Here is a 22927-nt window from a genome sequence, read left to right as displayed (position 1 = left end):
TTCCAAAACAGCAATTACCTGTAAAGTATGATGTTAACCCATAGACATGATGACCAACACCATGAAAACAAAACAACAGTTGTAATAACCTAGAATTATCTTTTAACATGTCAGGGAAAATACATTAAAAAACAGATAGGGTGTTCTTTTAAGAATGAAGGTATTCTTGGCACACTTACAATATCGCTGTCTCATATGGTTGTTAGGATGGTACCTCGACCCTACCAGAAGTAAAGCCCATGTAACAGTGTATATATTGTGGATTAGCTGCTAACAAACTAGATAAAAAGAGGAAACATGTCCAGCTTTTGTTTATGCATTAAGGGTTTATTAGATATATATTTGATTTTTTTAAGCTCACAGTTTCCTTACAATTCAAGTATTTGTGCTAATGTACACTAAAGGAGCCATTCTCATTAGACAGTGTGTTTGCCTGCAAACATTTGCAAAATATTTAACTGTTCCTTTAAACCCTTTGGGCTACAAACCCACATACTGTAGATTTTGAAGATTTCACCATCAAATATTTGTACAGCTGTATACTGACGGTTGCATAAGTTAACCAGCTACCATCAAAATATCATTAACAATAATTGAAACTCTCTGTGGATCTCTGCCCTCTAGGTGTTAGGGCAGTCAGTGTTAGTTATGTAAAGGAGGACATGATGACAGTGGATGATGGTGTGTGTGTGTGTGTGTGTGTGTGTATGTGCGTGTGTGAAAGGTGAGCGTGGTCGGTAGCTTGGACAGTTCGCGACCCAGCGGGGACATTGGCGCTCCGGCTGGGTAGGTAATGATATCAGATGCCACACTCCACAACAACAGGTGCCTTGGCACTGCCACCTTCTACCTCCACGCTGTGTCAATGACATCAACACCGACCCACTGGTTAATTATAGATCACCAATCCCCTGCTCTTCACTGTTCAGCCATGAGAGGAGCATGAGGCTATGGGGGAGATGTTCTGTTGAGGCAGGTTGTCAGGTTTGGTAAAGAACATGACACCGCGAGTTGAATTTTTTATTTCGCTTCCTCCCGCTGTGAGTTTTTTTAGATTAATGTCACAATGTCCTGCATCCACAGACACTCCCATCTCAGTATCACACGCGTGATGGTTAAGTGATTTTTGCTTGAATTTCCAACTATCCAACCATTTAATGCTAGGCTAAAAAGTCCTAAAATGATAATCATTTCCTACAACTAAGAAGTGAGGTAAATGGCCATGAGTTCACTCTTTCTGGTAAATGGTCCACACAATTGGAACTGCTCACAAACTTGAGGAAAAAAATAGACTGCATTCTAAACACAGCTTCTGTTTTTGTTTTTCATTTGTGGCCATAGATACGTCAGTGCGATCCAAACTGTTTCGTGGCATTCTTGGGGCAAGCCTGGTCTGTTATTTCCACCCAGTTTATTATCCCTTACAAAAATCCCAAAGTAACACTTCAGTGCAACAACAAACTCTGAAACTCATTCCCATTGCAAATCAGCCCGTGCGTTGGAGATCATTTGCCACATCTCTACAAAGGCAGTCTGAGTCGCAAGAAATGTGAATGATATGTTTACATGTTTATGTCTGCTAATAAACTCCTGTTTCTCATCCACTATTGCACCCCCTACCCTGTTTTTTCCATGAAGGACATATGATTTTTGTTGTCTTGTATCTCATATGCTCAGAAGCCTTGTGACTAATTCAGTAGAAGTGCTCAGCTCCGGGGTGGAGATTGGGAGCAGATTTAGGTGCAGCATTTGGATGACCATATGGAACTCTTTGTGGCGCCAAGAGACCATGCAGCTTGGAAACCTGATCACCATCTCCCTGGTGACAGCTGGAGCCTTTACACCATCAGAACATTTGTAGACTTCTAATTTGTCATAACCACCTCCTGTGGCAAAGAAATATGCTCCAAAAATTAGGTAAGCAAAGTTTGGAATTTCTGGGACAGAGCAAGATGTCGGGAGCGGGGCCAAGGGAGATAGAGAAGTGTGTGTGTCAGTGCATGCTGGAGTCTTATTTTATGCTTACATAATTCTCAAATTATAGGGGTGTTTTCATTGCATAGGATAATAAAAAAGGGTGTATGTATGCAACCATATGTAGACATTTTTGTCATGTCTCTGGCTTTCTCAAAATACACCCAAAGACTGCTCTCAGTGTCCTCTGGAGGTATGAGAGGGGTGCTGTCCAGTTATAATTTCACAAGTGTGTGTATGAGTGTGTTTCTGTGTCTGTATGTTCAGGTCATGTGCATGTACCTCTGCAGCTAGTGGTTGTCAGTCAAGCGCAAGCGCTCTCTCTCTCTCTCTCTCCCCGAAGCCCTGAAGAGAGCTGCTGGTTCCAGTAGCTTGTCAGTAAATATATCCCATTAATATTTCATAGGACTGTTTTTTTTTGTTGCAGCTTTTTCTCAGTGTACCTTGTTGTTTCTCCCCATTTGTCTGAATGGACCATGTACCTTATGCTCATCAACCAGAAAATACCCCCCTTCCCCATTCTCCATCTCCAGTGTGTAAAGTGTTTTCTGCCTGAAGGCACAATTCTCTTGTCATTGTTGTACACTCAGGACCTTGTTGTGCTGTGATGTAATTGTTTTGCTCTGAGACCTTTCATGTTGCACGGTAGAAAACAAAGGATGGTTTCATGATCTACACAACTCTAAACCTTTTAAACTCACAGTTAGAGCGCTTTAACCATGATTGTTTAGCTAACAAATTAATGACTCTCTAACAAAGGCTCACAGTAACAGAACAGTAATTACTTGAATACAACTCGGGTATCAGTGGTCAAATTGGTGTTGTGGGCCTGTGACGCTGGCAGTAAACAGAGAGTCAAACTCTCATTGCACTTAGAAGAGCTCTGGGAAAGGCTTGTAGGCCAGCATTTCCAAGTGAGAAATAGCCTAAGTGTTTTTTTTGTTGCATGGTGGTAATGCTCTCTAATGCTGATGGTTGGCTCTCTGCAGGCAGTCTCACAATTCTCAGGTGGGTCTTCCTAAAGCACTAGCTGAATTAAGTGGATATGGCTGTGAGATTTTTAAAGTGCGTCACAGCATACAGATCGTTGGTCTACCGTGACATTACTTGGTTGTTAAGTGTTCTTTAGCGGATTACAGCAGGCTTTGGCATGTTTCTGACAAAGCAGAATGGGGCCATCAAAACCAGTTGGCCTGATAGTGGACGGAGAAGTGATAGATTCTGTTTCTGTTCATTTGGCTCAAGCTGGCACCTCTGGGAGAACAGCAGACAGAGAAATGTCCAAGTGGGCATCAGGGAAGGTTTTAAAAACAATAGATGGGAAGCCAGACGTTAGGAAGCGTAAAATGGAAGCTGTGTGGCTGTGTTTGGTCCACAATGAGCGTGATAGAAACAGTACATTACTGTACATCTGTAAGGCACATTTCGCCAAAAAGAGACAGCTGTATTTGTATCAGTGACCACAGTGTGTAAAAATGTCTTTTTCTCTTCTGTCAAAGAAAATAATGAAGATCTGATACACCAGATCGGTATCAGCACCAATACTGGCCTGATAAAGAGGACCAGAGAAAATCGATTCACATTAAACATATTTTTTTTTGTCAATGCCATTAGGGAAATTGAGCGTTCTGCTATCAGTTAAATTCATTCAGTCCTGGTGGGCTGCCAACTCATTTTATAGTGTCACAGCTATCACTGCTCTCTGCCTTACATAATCCACACGGTGAGGTATGCAGATTTTAACTGGTATTAGATTGGTACTCATATTGGTAGATACCATGAGGTATTAGAAGAGAGGAAATGGTCTCAGTGCATCCCAAAATAGCAGATTTGTCTTTAAAAAAATTTGATGTTAAACACCGTCTGCATTTGTTGAACATGATGATCACTGAAACAGCTCTGACACTAAGTGAGGCAGTAAGCTGTAGTTGCGGCTGTCACTTCTTTTATTTGTTCTGCGGCTCCTGAATCAAACAGCCACCAATCCACAACCATTTCCGGACAAGAATAAGAAGTCTTGTTCAATGTTAGCGGCCAGGCATAAAAGTCAGGGTGAGAGCAAAGAAGAGAATAAAGGGAAAGAAAAGAACTGGCTTTAGAAATGCTCAGCTTCAGTGGCAAGCTAGCTGAACTGTAACTTAGATATGTAGTTCGGAGAGTGTGTGTGTGTGTGTGAGAGAGGGCTATGGATTTTAATCCATCAGTCGATAAAGGTCAGTGCTCGAAAGGGCTTTATTCCTCAGCTCCACATCAAAGTGTAAATCCGCTGATTGCAGGCGCTGAATGGGAAGACAACAAGGCTCCATTTGTGGTCTGTTTCTATGGCTCAGTGTGTGTAAGACCCCGCGTGCGCGGACCCATAATACAGGGGGTTTCTATCAGGGGCCCCCTAGATCAATGGGCCGCATGACCTTTGCATTGTGCTGCTGGCTTGGCCCGTGATGTCATGCCATCTATCCGGTGCTCCACTTAAAGGGGAGAAAGAAAAGCAAGGCAAAGTCCCACACCTTCCTCCCACTGAGTCACAGAAAAGACAGCATGAAAGGCATCATCTGCAAAATGTATCCACCTGAAACACAATTTATTCCTCTCAAAACACACCTTCACAGATTAGGGAGCTCTCTGAAAAGTGTGTAGGTGTTCGAAATGAGATGCCTGCTGGTTAAATGCTGCATGGAACAACCACAACTGTAGGTTAATGCTGAATCACTATTTGAATGCATGTTTGCTGACGTTAACAAAAGTCCCGTTGGGTGATTGAGATCAGCCCTATCACTTATGGAGTGTTGTTCTGCATTGATCTATGGCTATTGAAATTAAACATGGTGTGGCACAGACTCCGGGCCAAGAGACAAGAGAAGCCCTCTCATTGTTCCCAAGTGAAAGGTCCTCTTTATAGTGAGGAGAGACGATGGCAGCTGGTAGGTTCTTCCCTCTATAGAAGATAGAGCACTTTCACAGAGTTGTGGAGTGCATTTGAATGGAAATCTAAAGAGGTAGGCGTGAACCATTTGTTTTGCTATGTTTGTGTTTGCTGTCAACATGTCTGTCTGTGTTGTGGGGCGGCCCCTTTTTACTGCACAAAGTGGCCAACCCACCCCCTCCACCTCACCCTACCCACACGACCCCACCAACTTTGCATCTCTACCCCCCCCCTCCAAACCCCAGACATAATCGCGGGGGAGGAAGAGTTGCCCCAAAAGAGAGTGTCGGAGCCATCTTTGTGGGCAGCTTTGTCATGGCGACAGATGTTGTAATTGCCAACTGATGGATCACTTGTCAAGGACGTCATTAGGATTTTGGTGGCCGGGCCCATTGGAAGAAGAGAGGGGCTTAAAAGAACGACTGGGAAAAGATGGAGCTGGCTTAGGCGGGAATGGATGGGAGACCGGGTCACATCTATCAGCCTTTTGACTGCAGCCATGGAGATTAATAATGTGATTGGCCACGCGTTAGAGGAGACACCACAGAGGATAAAAGAGTCTCTACTACTGCCTCCTTGTGATGGTCTGAAAACTTTAAAGGATGGGTGCATAAACAAAACAAGGCTTCTATGGTTTTCTATAAAACCTTATATTACACATTGACATTGTGCTCCAAGCAACAGATTTTGGCTCCCACATATACTTAACTATTTATATTACTCATATCTGATTTATGCTTTATTTTAACAGGTTCAGAAGTTGGTTAAAATATTAAAAACATAAACATCTATGTCTCTAAAACTAGGGCAGCTTTCCATTCTGAGTGCCGTCTCAATGTGAAAGATAGTGGGGCCCCCTAAGAGAGCAGGGCGAGGCTTCTGAGGGGCCCAACCCAGAGAGAGGCGCTATTCTCTGGTGGCACATTCAAGGTCATTTAAGCAAGTGTCCCCTCGTTCTACAGAGTGTCACTCTACACCAAAGTAAATTGTCAGTTTGTTTATACGTGCCATTCGATTATGTAAGGCACCCTCCAATGCACACACATACACACCCACGCACACACACATACGCACACACCAAAAGCTCCCCAGAGGTCAATTAGTACAGACAAGGGGCTTTCAAACAAAGGGTGCTCATGGCCCAGAGCAGCCAAGGGAACCACATAATTAACAGTTATAAAGTACTTTACTCTGTTAATTTAATTAGTTAATCCTTTTATCAATGATTCTTTGTTGGAGGGAGTCATTACAGGGCTCCTCTTCCGTTGTCACATGTGGACTAGGGCTCCTCTTCCAGTGTTCCAGGGCTGAATGGCTGGTAATGGAGCTTCAGAAGTGATCTGATCTGCGATGGCTACAAAGTCACTCAGTATGCTGGGAGAATTACACACCACATCTGAGGTTTGTGAACTTGCAGAATAATGACATCAAGAAAATGTTGTGTTATGTTAATTTTCCTCATTAACCTGGTATCTCTGCCCCGGTAAGGTGTGGGGATGTTACGGCGAATCAGTGTTTGAGACGATTGAGATGGCTATTTCACTTTTGATTGTACAAGCACTCAATAAGAGAAGAGACGTGCACAGATCAAATATATTTGAGCATATGAGGTTTCTCGTCTCTGATTAAATGGGGACGTTTGAAGTCACATGATCATTTTCATGTGCTGCCAAGTCTCATCCCTTTGTCCCTTTTGGAACCCCCCCCCTTCTCTGCCCAGAACCCATATCTGTCTTCGCACTCTGGAAATTATTCAAATGAGCAGAGCTTGCCATCACATTTATTTTACAGCACCACTTGAAGCGATGACAATAATGTGCATGTAATCCTATGTGATGTAGCTGCACACAGTGTCACCTCTTTTCAGGTGTAGCACCTTTGAAAATCAAATTATTATTTTTTTTGGAAAATATTTTAATAATCACATCCACCGCCCCCTGTCGGGAGGTGAACCCACCATCCAGGGTTCAGGGGGGGGCACTAGGCAGACACCCTCCAGCCCCTCGCTTGTACTTACACAAGCATTTAACTCACACCTAAGGATAGAAAAACACTCACATTCAACTTCTGATCACTCCCAGAAATACGCACACACAAAAAAAAAAAAAAAAAAAAAAAAAAAAAATCATCAACAGGCTCTGTGTGTGCCTGCCATCACCCCCCTATTCCATATTAAAGTGGTACACAGGGTCCTGCTGATTGCTACAAGCCTTACAGTCACAGCATAACACCATTACAGATGAATGTGGTGAGCTGAAGATAGATTTCATAGCTATTGTATGTAAATATTCTGGCACACAGTTTGTAACACCTTCATATTTGCTATGGTACATTTTATTGACAAAACACAAGTGGTGAGGTGTTTGTGCAGCAGGATGGACCATTGAACAGCAGCTATTTTTTTTCTGGTGCACATTCACAACAGTTAAGTCATGTATATATATATAAAAAACGTATTTCTATGCAAACATATTATTGTTTGTTATTGTTCTGTGGCAAGGCGGCATGATGTTTTGCAGTAGGTCAGTGCCAGAGTTTGCAATCAAACAACAACTCCTCATCTGACCAGATGGCTGATTGTTTATTTGGATGATAAAAAAAAAAAGCATATCTCTGATTGCAATCACTCTCAACCATCGCAGCTTCATTAGGCAGTGAAATCATGACGAGGTAGATACAAAAACACCTGTTAGCTACTATTAATGTTAATCTGGACCATGTGCATCTTCCCGACATGTCAAGATGACGTCTTGAACATGTGTCATTTACAACACTGGAGAATTAGCTCCTGCTTAATTAAATGCACCTGCTGAAGAACCCTCCAGCCTTTCATTGGAGAGTTAACAAAATCGCTAAACATCACGCACACAAAAAAACTTCTCTTTTCGTTTAGGTGTTTTCCCCTTTCACCAGGGTTCCATGTAAATGATGCACAATGGCACAAACAAAATTACTTACTGTCAGTACAAGACAGAGTTCTGAATTTTTAATAAGGACGTGCGCACCTGAATAACACAAACCTTTAAAACCTGAATGTTTCATGCTCACTCTGTGGGACGAGAAGGCTCAGTCTGTCACATGAAGACAAATAAAACAACCGCTGAACGATAAAACTATGAGAGAAGAAAACACATGCTTCAAGCGTAGTGTGTAGTCAAGCACATCTGATTTTACTTTATACTTCTCCACTATGTTTCAGAGAGAAATATTGTACATTTTAATATTTATTTTACAGCTATGGTTACTAGTTACTTTACTGATACTTAGTTTTTTTTATATAAAAACATGTGATGAGCATATAAAACGTGACAAGCTGCAGTGCACAGTATAATGCAGCCTTCACACTGCATCAATAATGCAATCAATTGCAATTACCCATATTATTGTATTCAGTATTTGCTATACTAAACAACAATATAACAATTAAGCATGTCTAAGAAATAGTTTTACTAAGTATATTACTGATATTGTACTAATAAAGACTTGATAATATTTTTACACTTTTACAAAAGTTTAGAATATTTTTTTCACCACCGGAACTTAATGTATATTAAATCCAATTTCTCTAAAATATTAATAATAATTGCTAATCTTTACGAAAATTCAAACTGTCCAAGACAATGTAATCCGTACTATAACCTGCATAACTTCAGGCTATAGGATCAAGTTTACAAACTCCCTCATCCATGAAAAAATGGCTCCTCTATAATTTCTGGCAGTCTTTGATGGGGATTTGTGCCCAAATGAAAATGCATCCGAAATGAGCAGCCCTCTGTGGCCCCCACAGTGTGCAAAGATGGCATACAGCAATAATCTTAAAAAATGTAATTAAACACAGATAAGATTAATACAATCAGGGAGAGATGATTGAAAGATGCTGTTGTTGTGTGGGAGGGTGGTGAGGCCCCCGGGCCCCTGGGCCCCAAAACGAGGCGGCTAGCTGTGGGGAAGGGGGCCCTTCGCACTGGGATTAGCTTAGCCAGGTGGGGGAGCTTCGTGGTTTGAGCATTTAAATTAGCGGTGAGATGACAACCCCCATTAGGAGGGATTAAAGGCCTGCTGGCAGGCAGAAATGCACTGGCACTGGCAGGGGCATCCGTCACACAAAACCCAAGGCGATGTGGCACAAGTCAGTCACTTGACAGCCGCTGTCGTTCTCCTCATCACAACCACATAAGATGGTGTAATGCAATTTCATAAAATTTATATTAACTTTGGATTTTTATTTACTTATATCCATGTTCCAATAGCATTATACTGTGATGCAAATGCACTTTATGGTTAATAAGCAGAAGGTAAACATGGATATTCATGCTGAAGGTGCTTTGTTTTTTTTGTTTTTTTTACTGTATCTATTTGTTCAAAACAACACAGGTGTTTGCAATGAAGCAGTTTATCGCATTATGTTCGGACCGGATAGCAACTTTGTCTTGTGACCTTGCCTCATAGTTTGGTCCTGAAAACACCTTTTGTTTTATGGATTTCATTTATTTTTTTATTTATTTTTGACAGCTGCCCTCTTCATGGCTCCATTTCAAATGTGGAAGCTGTAGCAGCCCAACTATGCAGCCCTCTCTTAAAGTTAATTCAAGAGGACAGCGCCCAGGTTCAGGGGTGAGATTGCACAGAAGCCCAATCACCGTGGAGGTCCCCGCAGAGAATCTGTCTGTCGGTGGGATTGTGCTAACGTCAAAAAGCTGCAAGAGGAATTACTGGCTTACTGCCACCTGACAATGGCACTTTTTGTTCCTGATGTACTCCCAAGTTCTGAAGGCAGACGAAAACAAAACAAAAACCAGCAATCCGATTAAAACAATCTCCTTGTGTCCTGATTAACGTACATTTACATGAGAATAGCCCTCTGTGATTAAACAGTGGTAGGTGAGTCCGGCGCTCTATGTGGTGTTATGGCCAGAAGGGAGCCCACAATGCACTGCACTGCGCTGCACGCCACGAGAGGGGAATCTTCCCCTGCTTGGCTGTATCCAGGCTGTTTGGCCTGTGCTGCTCATCGTAAATGTGTCATCTCTCCCACGGCAGCTTACAAACAAGAACTTTTAAAGCCCACCACCTGCTGGACTAAGAACTGGGATCAGTGTGAGATGAGAGGATCGTATCTCTATGCAGACTAACCGATGACAAGCCCCAGATAGACACAATGTCAGTCCAGGGTAGAAATCAAAACACTAAGTGGAGGTGGGACTCTCCCTTTAAAATATGCACTTTAAAAAGCTAAGATTTATGATTTAGCATTTCATGGTTTCATTGATTTCCTTGTATGATCAACATACAGACATAGAGTTATGTCCTTACCTTATTAGTGAGGTGAGGGCTGCAAAACAAACAATGGCAGGCACTGCAAGGGTGTCAGTAACAGCTTGAGATGGCGGAGAGGGGGGAAAAAAAAGCGGAGATGATAAAAAAGGAACTGTAGACAGACAACGTCAGATGTCACTGTTTGGTATTTCTACAAAGCTCCAGAGAGAGAGGCTAGCCTGGAGCCATCGCAGTGTTTGAGACAAATGAAGTGAGAGTGTGCAAGCTCCTGTGCCAACCTGGGCCTTCTCTCTTCCCCTACAGTACGCCGAGCTCTCCAGCGGCAACAGGAAATCAAACAATTAGCAGGAGGGAAATAAAAGGTCCTATTTCGCCCTCTGGCACTTGTAAACATGGTAACGGTGTTTGGAAAATGCTGCCGTCATCATGCAAAGTTCTGTTTCCCGCTGTATCTGGCAACACTATCAAACAACACTTCATGGCAAAGAAAGAAAACACGATTAAAACAAAAAGGAATTTATAGATTGCAAGTGAGTAAACTGTTTATCATTTATACTCATTTGGAGAAAAGGCATTAAATCCCTTAAGTAAAATTCCTGGATTTATAGACACATTCTAATTTGCTTATTTATAATTTATACACTAACTGGAATTAATCATTTGCATATTTAATATGAACACAATTCCCACGTAAGACTATTTGACAAATCAGAAATTAAAGATGTAAATGCACAGATTAGAAAGCACTTTTCCGTTACGGCTATTTTAATTATTTTATTTATGCAGTTCAACAGCGACATAATCTCTGAAAGTTAATCTTCTTACCACATGCCGCAGTGTACTGTAGTTATTATTGTATAATGTTAAATGTTGACCATGTCTTATTTAACAACAATTAAATCAACATAGCTTCTAATGTACACATTAATTTACTTGCATTGAAATCAGTGGAGGTGCCGACAAAATTAAAAACTCGCAAATGAATAAAATCATAAAAAGTAAACAAGTTTGTCACTTAAGCTGAATTGTTTATTGTACTTATACACAGTCAACTGGGCATTGAGACTACATTTAGAGCTACATGAAGTAGCTTTAAAGCAAAAGGCAAGAACATGAATCTCCCCATATCGCTGCAGAGTTCAACGTGCTCTCTAAGTGGAATTCTTAACTATGGGACCCCTTCACAGCGAGGAGTTTCTGTTTACATAAAAGAGCCGGCCAAGGTCTGGGACATTGCACTCGGGACTGGGGCATCCCAGTTCTCTGTCTAAATGGAATGGAGAAAACATGGATGTTAATGTACAAGCAGAAAACAAGGAACATGTGTTTTCTTCCCGAGATGAAAGTTTACAGGCTGGATTGTTGAGAGTGAATTGAGAGCTACTTAAATGTAGGACAAAGTGCTGAACCCGATGTTTTTCATTTTAATTTTTCAAATTAATAAATTTTTCCATCTGTGTTAATTCCTTACTTGCAAACAGTTATATGGTAGTTATAACTGTTGCCAATCGTGTTTAATTTACTCTTTTGAAAATAAAATTGCTGCAATAAAATATTAAAATTATAATATTGCGGCAACATATACTAATAATTTCAAACAGTATGTCTATTACATATATTCAAATTTAAATGAATACTAAAATGCAGACTACATAAAAGATTCATATGACGTTGGTGACACTGCCACTAAGGACATCATAATGAATGGCTCTGTTAGAAAAATAATATAAATGCAATTTTGCAGAAATAAACTGTAAAAATCAAATTATTCAAAATGATATAGAGGCTATTTCGATAACATAATTCTTCGTATTCTGTTGCGCCTTAGGAAATAATATTCATTCCACACAGAAATGAGAATCATAAAGGGCAGAAATTAAACTTTTGAGTAACTTTGGAATTTTCGGAGAAGTGTTCGAATGCATATTTCATTTGTCATAGTTTGTAACAGCCATTCGACATCTGAAAGATGACTTTGAATCTGGAAGTGTTCACGTAACAGTGTGTCTGCTCTGTATTAAATGGGGTTTAAGGCTCATTTGAAATGAAAGTAGATTATTGGCCAAATGCATTTGAAGGGATTTGTATAATACATGTAACAGTGGAGCTGATGGATATTGGCACAATTTCCTTACAGTATTGAACTGTTATTGAAAAAAGGATTAGAGGATGTATGTCCAGACAAAAAAAAAAAGGTATAAGTACAGCTGTCTTTTCTTTTTCTAGAAGGCTTTTAAACAAGAGTATTGAAGTGCATTGACTGCTCTCGGCTGAATAGTGCTGACCTTAGATGTCCTTCTGCAAAAATGACAGGGAGTTATTTGCTCAAAGGACATACAGTAGATAATAACTTTATGATTAGGAGAGTTATGCTTTAAAATCCAAGACTCAGCATATAATGTTGAAAATGGAATTTTATCATGTTTTGTGACACGTTGGTAAATGCATAATGTGGAATTTCATGTGTATTGATGAGCACTCTCAATATTATAACGTAAGAGACACTTACATTATTATATGCATAAATATAATAATCAATGAGCTACTGGCTAAATGCAAATATTATATAATAATTTCATTTTGTTTCTGTTTAATGTTTTATTTCTAATATCCACTTTTATTCATGTGTAACTGCAATTACCCCCCCTCCTTTCCATGGTCTTGTTTCAGTCAGTCTGTCTCTTCATATAAAGCTGTGAGCGCACATGCTGCACAGAGTCCATAGAGCCACTGGAGTCCAATGTTGGCCTGACCTGTCCACATTTTCCCCAGCCTGTCTCTGTGCTCCCAACATCCCTCTAAGTAGTGCTTTACACTCGGGCACCCTCTGGGGCTACGGGGGCCACTTTGATAGAGATGGATGCGCTGGTGCTCTACTGCCCTCCAATGGCAGCTGCCACACACACTCAGCGGCACTCCACACCGTTCTGCCTGCCAGTGCTGGGCAGTTAGCACTCAGCACTGAGAGGATGGACTGGAGACCATGAGACTGACCAAAGCGGGGGCCAAAGGAGAAAGGCCTCCACACAGGAAAACTAGTTCAAGCAGATGATGCCATGCAGGAGAGGCATGTAGTGGAAGGCTGTGAACAGGTGTAAAGAAGCATGCTTGCATGATGGATGCTATGGCCAGCCACTGCTCCCCTCCTGCATTCACAACTGCAGATGGTTATGGTTTAGAAAGCAATGCAGTATGGCTTATTAATTTTTACTCTATTATTTTCATCCCATTTGCACTTATACCCGCATGCAGGAGGGCACACAAATACACACAAACACAAGCATGCACACAGAGCCACATATAGTTCATAGAGATAAATGTAGACAGTGTGCTGAGGCCCAGATGGCTCAGTCACAATGGCGGTGCAGGGCAGCCTTTGATGGGTGTGAGTGATTGATTTCAGGCTTGACTGGCTCTGATAGAGTCACCTCAGGAGGCGCCTGGCAACCACAGGCCCACGCCAGAGCCTTTCGGCAAGAAACAAGATGGAGCTGAAATTCGCTGGATGCCCAGCAGCTTCATTCGCGTCCCCATAGAAGTCCAATACATTCTGGGTACTTACAACCACTGGAATTGGATAGATTTTGTCACTGGCTTCAACTTTCAATAGCAAAGCGGTTTACAGTAGAGTAATAGGTCATTCAATGTGTCACAGCATGTTGCTCTAAACACAAAACATGCCTATTTTCATTTGGGAACTTTTTTTCCTCTTTATTCTTCATAGAGCATACGTGCAACTGTGAAATCATGATTAACTATCAAATCCACAAATAAAGCACAATTTGGGAGTTATGAAGTCCTCAAAATATGCTTCCAGTTTGTTTTATATCCATATGGCTCTTCCTTTGTTACTTTATGCACCGCTGAAACGCTGTAATTTGCCCTGCATGAAGATATTGAGCGATAGCTGTAATGGAATATGACTGTCATCTTGGGGTGACATTTTCAGCACTGCCACTGTGCTGCGACTGACTCCGCTGAGCTCACTGGGCAGGAGGGCACCGTGATCACGAGGACGTATTTGCCCTGGAGTCATCTCAGTTACCCTCTACACTATGACATGATTTGACAATCAATTAACCGTCCCCTCGCTAAACAAGACTCGAACGATTCCAAATCCCCGGTTACTGAAAAGTAGTCAGTCCACGATGTCATCATCAGGCTATTCTCCGCTGTCAGGCATTGACAGCGTGAAAAAGTATGTTTTTATTTCAAAAACAATAAATAGAAACTGTTCATAGAAAACACTATTGGTTTTCAAAATGGCATATTAGCTGCTGAGCCATGATGATGGCTCCAAGGTTGTGTTTTGACTTTGTTCATTTCCTTGAGTCGAAAAGCTTTTCTTTGCCAGTAAAAACAAAAGAAATATGACCCCGGGTTTTACTGTATTTTCTATACTACTGCATGTACATATTTGTATTGAAATATTTAAACACTGCCATGAATGCTGGTGACTGTGGGGGGTCGTGTCAAAGGTTACGAAGAGAAACATACACAAAAAAAAAAAAAAAATGAAACCGGCCACCAAAAGTGAAAAATCGCTTTAAATTTGCAATTATGTTTGTATTTCTAATCACACTCTAATTGCTTTAACTAAATAAATCACACTCTGATTCGCCATGGCAATAGCATTACCATGGTAATAATTACTACTGTGATGACATTGACATCAGGCAGGTACATTTTGCCTCATTTGAATAATTAACATCTTAAGAGCCACTGCTCTTTCTCCTTTTCCCTTTTTTCCTCCCCATCAACCTCCATTTATACTACTAATTGTGAGTTTATTAAGGAAGGGATTGATGAGCCCTATGCATAATTTACCAATTAGTTCTACACATTTGTAAAATTGCATCCTCAAATAACACGTGTCACATTTATTTAAGATTAAAGTTTAATGTGTGTACTTGCTTATGACTCGGAAATTAATTTGTCTCAGAATATCCCCCAGCTATTGGAGAGGAGCTTCGATATAAATAGTAGTTGGTTTATGATGAAATGAAATATATACATTACATTATAATTACATTATAAATATAAAGATATAGATGAACTGTTGGTGAAGTAATTACAGTGAAGTTTGCTGACAGAAAACTAAAATAAATTCACATTTGAAAGAGTAATAAAACTATTACTGTAACATAAAGTGCACAGCATGAGAACTTTTGCCACAACAGTACTATAAATTATACTGTTAATGTAAAACAACATTTTGAGGAATGCTTTTCAAAAGCAAATACTCTCAACTGTCTTAACCCAGATCTGTAAGGAAAGTGAAGAGTAGTATCTTTGCCGCTGGTGTAGCCCTGGCTCCAAACAGACATATATCTAACTGGAGACAGAGGGGCGGGCAGAGAGGTGAGAGAGAGGGCAGGGCAGTTCTGCCCGCCTGGGGAGTTTGGCATGTGCCCTCCCTGGGCCTCCCGTGGACCTGGGGTCAAAGTAAATAAAGGGACGATATGGACCGCCTCCAGCAGCCCCCTTACCAACCCCTTTTCCGCCCTTCATCCCACAGCCCAGTAACAGGAATCGGCCTCTTTATCCACTGACCACGCCTTCCTGTAGCCATCCATACCTCCACTGCCACATGCCGCCTTTTCTACATTCTCCAGCTCCATGTCCAGACATGAGGCCAAGGCCCCTTCTCCACAGTCTGTAACAGTCTGACACTGAAACACAGTTGGGTAGCTGCAGTATATGAGCTCCGGTGGTGCCGCAAACAGCGTTACACCATGTGTGTAAAATATTCACAAATGCAAACACGTTGCTCTATAAAAACACACGCTCACATACAAAATGTACTGTGTTACAGCCGCACATGTACATACATCGCAGCTATCGCAACACATGAGCGTGCTTCGGAACAAATTGCATGCACGTGGTGTAGCCACAAGTGCACGCTACCTTAAATTAAAAGGTTTTTTCAAGTGCGGCTGACTCCTCCATCTTGCACACAAACATATGTGCACACAGATACACACAAACTCACCGGTAATGAAATCCAGAGCTGCGTTTCATTGCAACATGGGTGGAGAAAGTATAGAAAGTGATTTGGAATTGAGGCGATGGTGGACAAAGTTCCCATTCCCCCATAGCTTTTTTTAGAGAGTGGAAAAATGCTTTACACGTAATAAAAAACAATAGGTAGCCATAGAGCTTGCTGAGCTCATAGCAGGAAACACAGGATTTGCAGTTTGAGCAGGGTCTAAGAGAGCTTAGCAGCTTTATAACGTCATGTTAAATGTCTATTAGTCTACGGTTGTTGTAGAGGTTAACACTCTCACACACTGTTCCCCTTAACAAGTTCAATGTACCACTACATATAATATAATGCAGCAACCTTCCATCCATGTTACACGTTTTGTCACCCTCCCTCTAATCCCGCTTCACCCAAATCCACTTCAAACTTTCATACATCTTAAATTATTCAACCCTTTCAACAAGACACCAGTCATGTCTGACAAAAGGACAATATGCCAACAACCTCTCCAAGTTAATGTCAGGGCGCCGCAGACACATGGAGACCGGCAACTCTTCCTCCTCCTTCTATCCCTCCATCTCCCCATCCCTCCTGCTGGAGGAATTCCCAACCCTCTCTGCAGGTAGCCAGCCAGCCAAGACCAGCAGAACATGTGTTTTCCTCCCCTGGTCGGGTCAAAGTGAGGTCGTTCATTCATTCCCAGTGATATAGCGGCCCCGGCTCTCCCGCTTGCATGCTTATCATGTGCCGCGCCCTCGCAACAGATGATGAATTCCACTCAGCCCGATAGATAGAAGAAGAGAGAGGGATGGAGGAGTAAGAGAAAGATGGAGAGAGACCCCCCTCCGATGCCTCCAGACGCATCTCGTCCCAGCCAGTTTGCAACTCAATCAGTGACATGTGCGATTTTAAGAGGGGAATTGTATGTTATGCCACTCTTTTTTCTTCTTTTTTTTTTTTCAGATGTTCGAGCCGGGGAAGGTTTTGAACTTTGACCGCAAAGTTATGAATTTTCTTTTAAGACTCAGAGGAACTTAAGGAAAATATTTTCAGGACAATGTACACAGGATATTCATGTTTCAAAGCATGTTTAGATTTCAATAACGTTGGGAAGTCTGCCTTTTAACCATGCTGCTTCCACAAGTTTGTTCTGTTCATTCTTTCGATCATTCATAATATTGTTGCAAGGAGTTTAGACAACCCGAATGCAATACTGTTACACTGCTGATCACAGGATCCTTATTAGCTCATTTACTCAGGAAGAGATCTTATTTATGGCAGATTCTTTGCACCACTAATTTTGCCAAAAAACACAACAAACGGGAGAATTAGGCTTTCAAATTTTATGCTCTTATTATTGATCAGATTGGCTTTGCTGTACACAGCAACCTCACCACATCCCCATGGCTTGTGATCATGCCAGAGGCAGCCACTCAGGGGGTGTAATGCTTGCCAGGAGGACCAAAGATGCTGGAAGGTATTTTGTATGTGGTCAAATGGATCGCAAGGGACTGTATGAAAATGCAGGAAAAAAAGGACAGGGTAGTGTAATTTCTGTTGGTTGAAGGTAAAGGAGTTTGCAAATTGTATATATGTTTAGAAGAGCAGGTGAGGGTCTTTTCTTCCTAAATGTATTTTTTTCTTTTGCAATATAGTTAGTTGTATAGTAGTTATAAATAACTACATCAGTTACTAACTACATATTTACTTACTTACTTTTGTCCTAACACTAGACGGGTTGAGAGAAAATCTTAATAACAGTCATAATTTCCATACAATCCCTGAAATAGTGGTAAAGTTCAGGCGCTTGACCCACAAGGAACAAAGTAATCTGAATAACTTGGCTAATTAAATCTCAGAAACAACTTAAATCTGGAATCTGGGCTACAACGAAGCGACTTCGCTTTCTCTTCTGGTCCAGAGAAAAGTCAACTTAAAGACAAGCAAGCCGCCGTACCGCTCCCTTATCTTAGCAAACGACAGCTGCAGACAGGCTGAGGAGGCTGTAAACCGCTAAGGGGACATAAAATAAATAAACAACAATAATAACACTTAGGTATCACAGCCTGTACTTAATGTTTATCAGGTGTCGTGGCGGCCATGACACCGTGCTGAGTAAGATTCTCTACAGGAGGCATCCTCTTGGCCTCGTCGCCAGCATGTGGGCACCGACGGGAGCTGAAAAGGCGAGACAAGAGATTAAGGAGGCAAGAAGCTTTGTCTGTGCACCCTCCCTGCCTCAAACACAACAACCTCTCCATATACCCTCCCTTCCCCCTTACAACACACACGTAGACTCTTCTCTGCTCCCATTTTTTCTTATTACCGTAAGCACGAAGGGAAAAAAGGACAAAATAGTACTTACTAATGGACTAAAAATGTCCCCGACTCCCTGCCCTTTCACTCCTCAACAGCCAGAAAAACCACTCACCAAATCTGTTCTCAGTCTCACCGTTGAGGACTGCATTCAGTCAATCACACAATTCCCTATAAGGAATGGATTTCGGGACATCTTGTGAGACTGGGTGAAATGTGAGTTAATGGGAAGAGAGTCGGTGGTTGAGTGAAGAAGCCAGGCAGAGTAGGTAGTTAAAGAGCAGAACAGTGCCTTAGGGGTACTCAGTGTATCCGGACTCACACTGGGAAAAGTGTATTTATCAACTTAATAGCAGGTGTCTGATTGAACATGACTATGATTACAGTAAGTTGTTCCTTCTTTTGGCTCCTCTCCTCCTCCTCCTCTTCCTCCTCATCATACTCCCCCTCAACGCTCCCTCCTGTTTTCCACCTCGCCATCCTGTACCTTCTTTTTTAAAGCTACAGGAAGATGGTATGGTGGGTATTATCAACGTCAAGACTAAGTGATTTAATTATTTTAAGACAGCATAACACACTAAAAGCACAGATCATTTATAATTCACTTTACGAGGCTTGTCAGCAACCTGTGTGCAGCAACGTTTTCAGAACTTCCTCTTCTGCTGCTGTCTTTTTCTCTGGTTTTTAAGTGTAACCCGCCAAATCTGGAGAAAAAAAAAAGTGTAATATCAGAAGCAGGACTGGTGTTCGGAGAGAAAAACAATAGTGAGTAAACAAGAAGAGGAATCTGACTTGTGGAAGATGGGGAGTGGGAGCCATTTAGCTGATAAGGCAGGGAAGGCCCTTCAGGTGTCTCCTGCTCCACTGCTGTGTAAATGAGCTCCAATTAAACAGGCGGCCCCTGGCTCAGGGTCTCCCCGCAGCCCTCCCCAGCCTCCTCCATCCCCTAAGCCTCCCCCAGCCCCTCGCTGCTCGCCGTAAGGCCCAACCCACCCCATGGCTCCTGCAGCTGCTCGCGCTCACTCCCACTCTCTGTTTTTCACTCACACTGCGTGACCCAAAGGCCTGCTTAACTCGCGTGTGTACGTGTGCTTCTCTATGTATGTCTGCGTGTTTGTGAGCCCTGCAGCATTTCAGCTTATTGTCAACTCTCGATAAGTGACAGCATGGTGGAAATGCTGCATCCCAGTGTCTGGTTGATTTGTGTATATTGCAGTAATTGCTCTGAAACTGGAAACTTTGTCTCACTGTTGAAAATCAACCATGAAATGGAAAAATTAGGTTTAATGCTCTACTGATCCAAACTTCTTTTTTGTTTTTCCCCAGGACCTTATAACCTGTGTGTTCCTGACTGTTGGAAGGGTCTCCGAACACTGACCAAACACAACATTAACAGTTTACAAACATTGCCTGATTCCTCAGAAGGCCTTTGCCACGCAGCAATGGGGGTCTAAGAACAGCGGGTGATTTGGCCAATTAGATGAGGCGGTGATTTAGGTGGCCAGATTGGGAGTGTCACTGTTGGCTGCTGGCCAGGACACTGGGGTTGCCACCCCTGAACCTCGAGAAGCCATGCCACGGGTTCCTAAATGACCACAGCGAGGGAAGAGGAGGGAATGAACATTTGACGACTAGTACTGCAGTCAGTTTTTGTAAAATATTAGCTTCTTGTTCACAAAGAAAACCTGAAGGGGCTTCGATTTAAGATTATTTAGGTGATAAGTTGATTATTTAAACAATCAATTGTACATAAATTGAGTAAAAAGGTCATCACAATTTACCAAGATATCTTAAAATTGCTTTTTCTCTGACACATTCACAACATTTTGCAATGATATTAAACCCAAACAGGCAGCAGAAGAGGCTGATGTTTGGCAGTTCTGTATCATGAATGACAATTAATCATTAAAAAATAATATACCCAACTGGATACAGACAGCAATAAATAACAATTAACTGATAATCAAAACTGTTGGTGATAAAATTTCTTGGCCAACTGATTAGCAATTAGAATTTAACTACTGTCTTGTAGAGTAAAATAAAAAAAAGGACAGCGCATTCTCACGCCTTTCCTTATTTGATCATATGGATGAAAACTGAGTTTGGTCTGAAAGGTGCCATTGTTGACAATAGATGGGTCAGAGCTACAAGTCAAGACTGCAGCTTGTGTGTAACAGATCGCTCCCCTACCTCCTACTGTACGAGGAAAGCACAATTACCTGTTCTTGTCGAGGCATACAGGCCCTGTCAGCAGCACCTCGTGCATAATACATACCTGACATTCTGCTAACGTTACCTGCCACATGTAACCAGTCACAATGTAAAAGGTGTTTGTCTGCTCCCCCGCCACTCCAAATGCTAGATATTTAAAATTAATGGCTGTGATTAAGATACTTTAAAACCGGCAAATGGTATATTTAAATATTAAGTCACATGTAATTAAGCAGGGAGAAATATTCATTCCTGTTGTTAGGGCAATTATAACAATTTCCATCAAGGGATTTCTCAGCTTGACTTTTGTTCTGAGCAATAGTGATTAACATTATGGTTAATTGAAGTCATTTTCTAAGACTTGGGGTATTTCTTATTCCCTGGCCTTAGAAATAAGGAAGCTGGACAGAGCGAACGCAGCAGGCCTCGTGTAGAGTCTTAAGGACATGATTTTCTCCTCTCTGGCACCTTCCTGTGAGCATATTTAACGGTGCATAGGGGGGTCGTCCCCAGGTGGCTGAGGAGGTCAGTCTCCCCCTGTGGGAGCGGTGAATCAGTGGACAGTCGGAGATGAGGACCCAGTGGGGAAACACACCTTGGGTTTGCAGCCATTTCCTTACATCACTCTAGGGGGAGAAAAAAAGAGGGTTCAATGGTGTGATGTCCACCTTGTTGGGCCATAACAGCCCTGTTATAACACACCATGTAATGTTTTTCTTCTCATTAGAAAATCCCATTTCAACTATATCAGTAATTAAGCTATTAACTGAGTGGTAGGTAGAAATTACAGTATAATGGTTTCCCTACAATCAATGCTTATTGTCACTTGGATGTTTGACCTTCACCATTCAGAATGATGCATGAACATCCACTGAAAAAAAGAGAAATAACTTTGTGCTTAAGACGTGCGTGTAGCTAGTCTAACTAGTGTAACTAGTTTGGAAGCTATCATTGGTCTAGTATGCAACTGCGGTGCACAAACACAGAGAATAAACTTTTCAGTAAAGTAGAAAACATCTTATGTTTCATATTTAAAGTTTGAAACGATAATTGCATAATCATAGATTTTGGATTTTTCAATGAGGGAGAACGAGTAGATGTTTTTCTTTTAAGAATTTAAAAAGTTAATTGAACTTTTTTTGGCGGAAAAAACACATCAGACGCAAATTATCATTCCAAGCGGAGTAGTTTTATACGCTCTTAAAAAGCTTGTCCAGAGGGGGCCTTTAATATGAGCAGCATTGCATCAGCTCATATATTTCCAGCATCGGGATCTGCTGAAAGGAAAATCCCACTTTTATACTTCACAAGAAGTTTGCCCACTGCCTCATGTGGTATTCATAACTGCCAGTGCTGAGATTAAGTTTTAATGGTGATGTGGTTGAGCAAATCATATAATGTGAAGCAAAAGTAACTACGGCTGACATTGTCAGTCAATCTGACAAACTGCTAGATTGAATTTCGAATCCGTTTATGCGACAAGTTCTCCTTTATTGTCTGTCATTTGGCAAAATTGACATTTCATTACTCTAAATCTGTTTACGTGATAATGTGCCTCGGTATCAGCTAATTACTCTTGTACAGAGAGCACACAGTCACATGGTTGCCCCTCTGTTAAGATGCTCAAATCAAGACATAATTGTCTCCCAGCATTCACGTCAGACACTACAACTCCATTTCCAAATCTGTCTTAGTGTAAGTAATACGCCTGCATACTGTCATGAGTGACACGGGCCTCTTCTCTGCAGCGCCATGACCCGTTTTAAAGATCAACGCCAGCCCATGAGCACGCACCCAGCAGTTGTCCTCCCTCTGAATGTTATTACAGAGGGAAGCAAGGTCAGATTGCAGAGATGATGATACATGGGAAGCACTTTTGAAATAAGAAAGTCCTCTCTCTTTTTTTTTTTTTTTTGCTGCTGCGTCGCATATTGACCTTGGCATTTCTGACAATAGCATCCATCACACACATGAAACCTTTCCAACAGGCAACACTGGTCTGCTGAGCAGCCAAGTGAATCAGATTAAGGAATAACACCAGTAGATGGATGCCTGACGTCAAAGCGGCAGAGGGATCAACCTCCCTGTTCCTCATGCATTCCACTTCCTCTGCATGCCCCCTGTGCTGTCTGGCTGGGTTATGTTTCTCCCATTTTGACACAAATGATTAACGGCCATAGGATTACTGTGTTTTTGATCGATACTGCAGCATTATGGCAGTAATTAATTCAGTGGAGCATTGA

At 41.7% G+C, this 22927-nt stretch overlaps 1 long non-coding RNA gene across 2 annotated transcripts in view; it reads right to left on the bottom strand.

Moving 5' to 3' along the window:
• LOC113744455 (uncharacterized) overlaps positions 1–22927 on the bottom strand; it is a 230502-nt gene that overhangs the window by 17804 nt on the left and 189771 nt on the right. Inside the window, exons 2-3 of one of the 2 annotated variants that reach the window (XR_003461547.1) lie at positions 21280–21310; positions 19005–19177 (exon numbers count right to left, since the gene is read on the bottom strand). This is a non-coding gene — a long non-coding RNA (uncharacterized LOC113744455). Of the gene's footprint in view, positions 1–19004; positions 19178–21279; positions 21311–22927 lie in introns of those variants that run through there. The other variant, XR_003461545.1, reaches the window with a different exon arrangement.

Source organism: Larimichthys crocea, chromosome XXIII, assembly GCF_000972845.2.
Source record: "Larimichthys crocea isolate SSNF chromosome XXIII, L_crocea_2.0, whole genome shotgun sequence".
NCBI lineage: Eukaryota > Metazoa > Chordata > Actinopteri > Sciaenidae > Larimichthys > Larimichthys crocea.
This window is presented reverse-complemented; position numbering and strand designations above follow the sequence as displayed.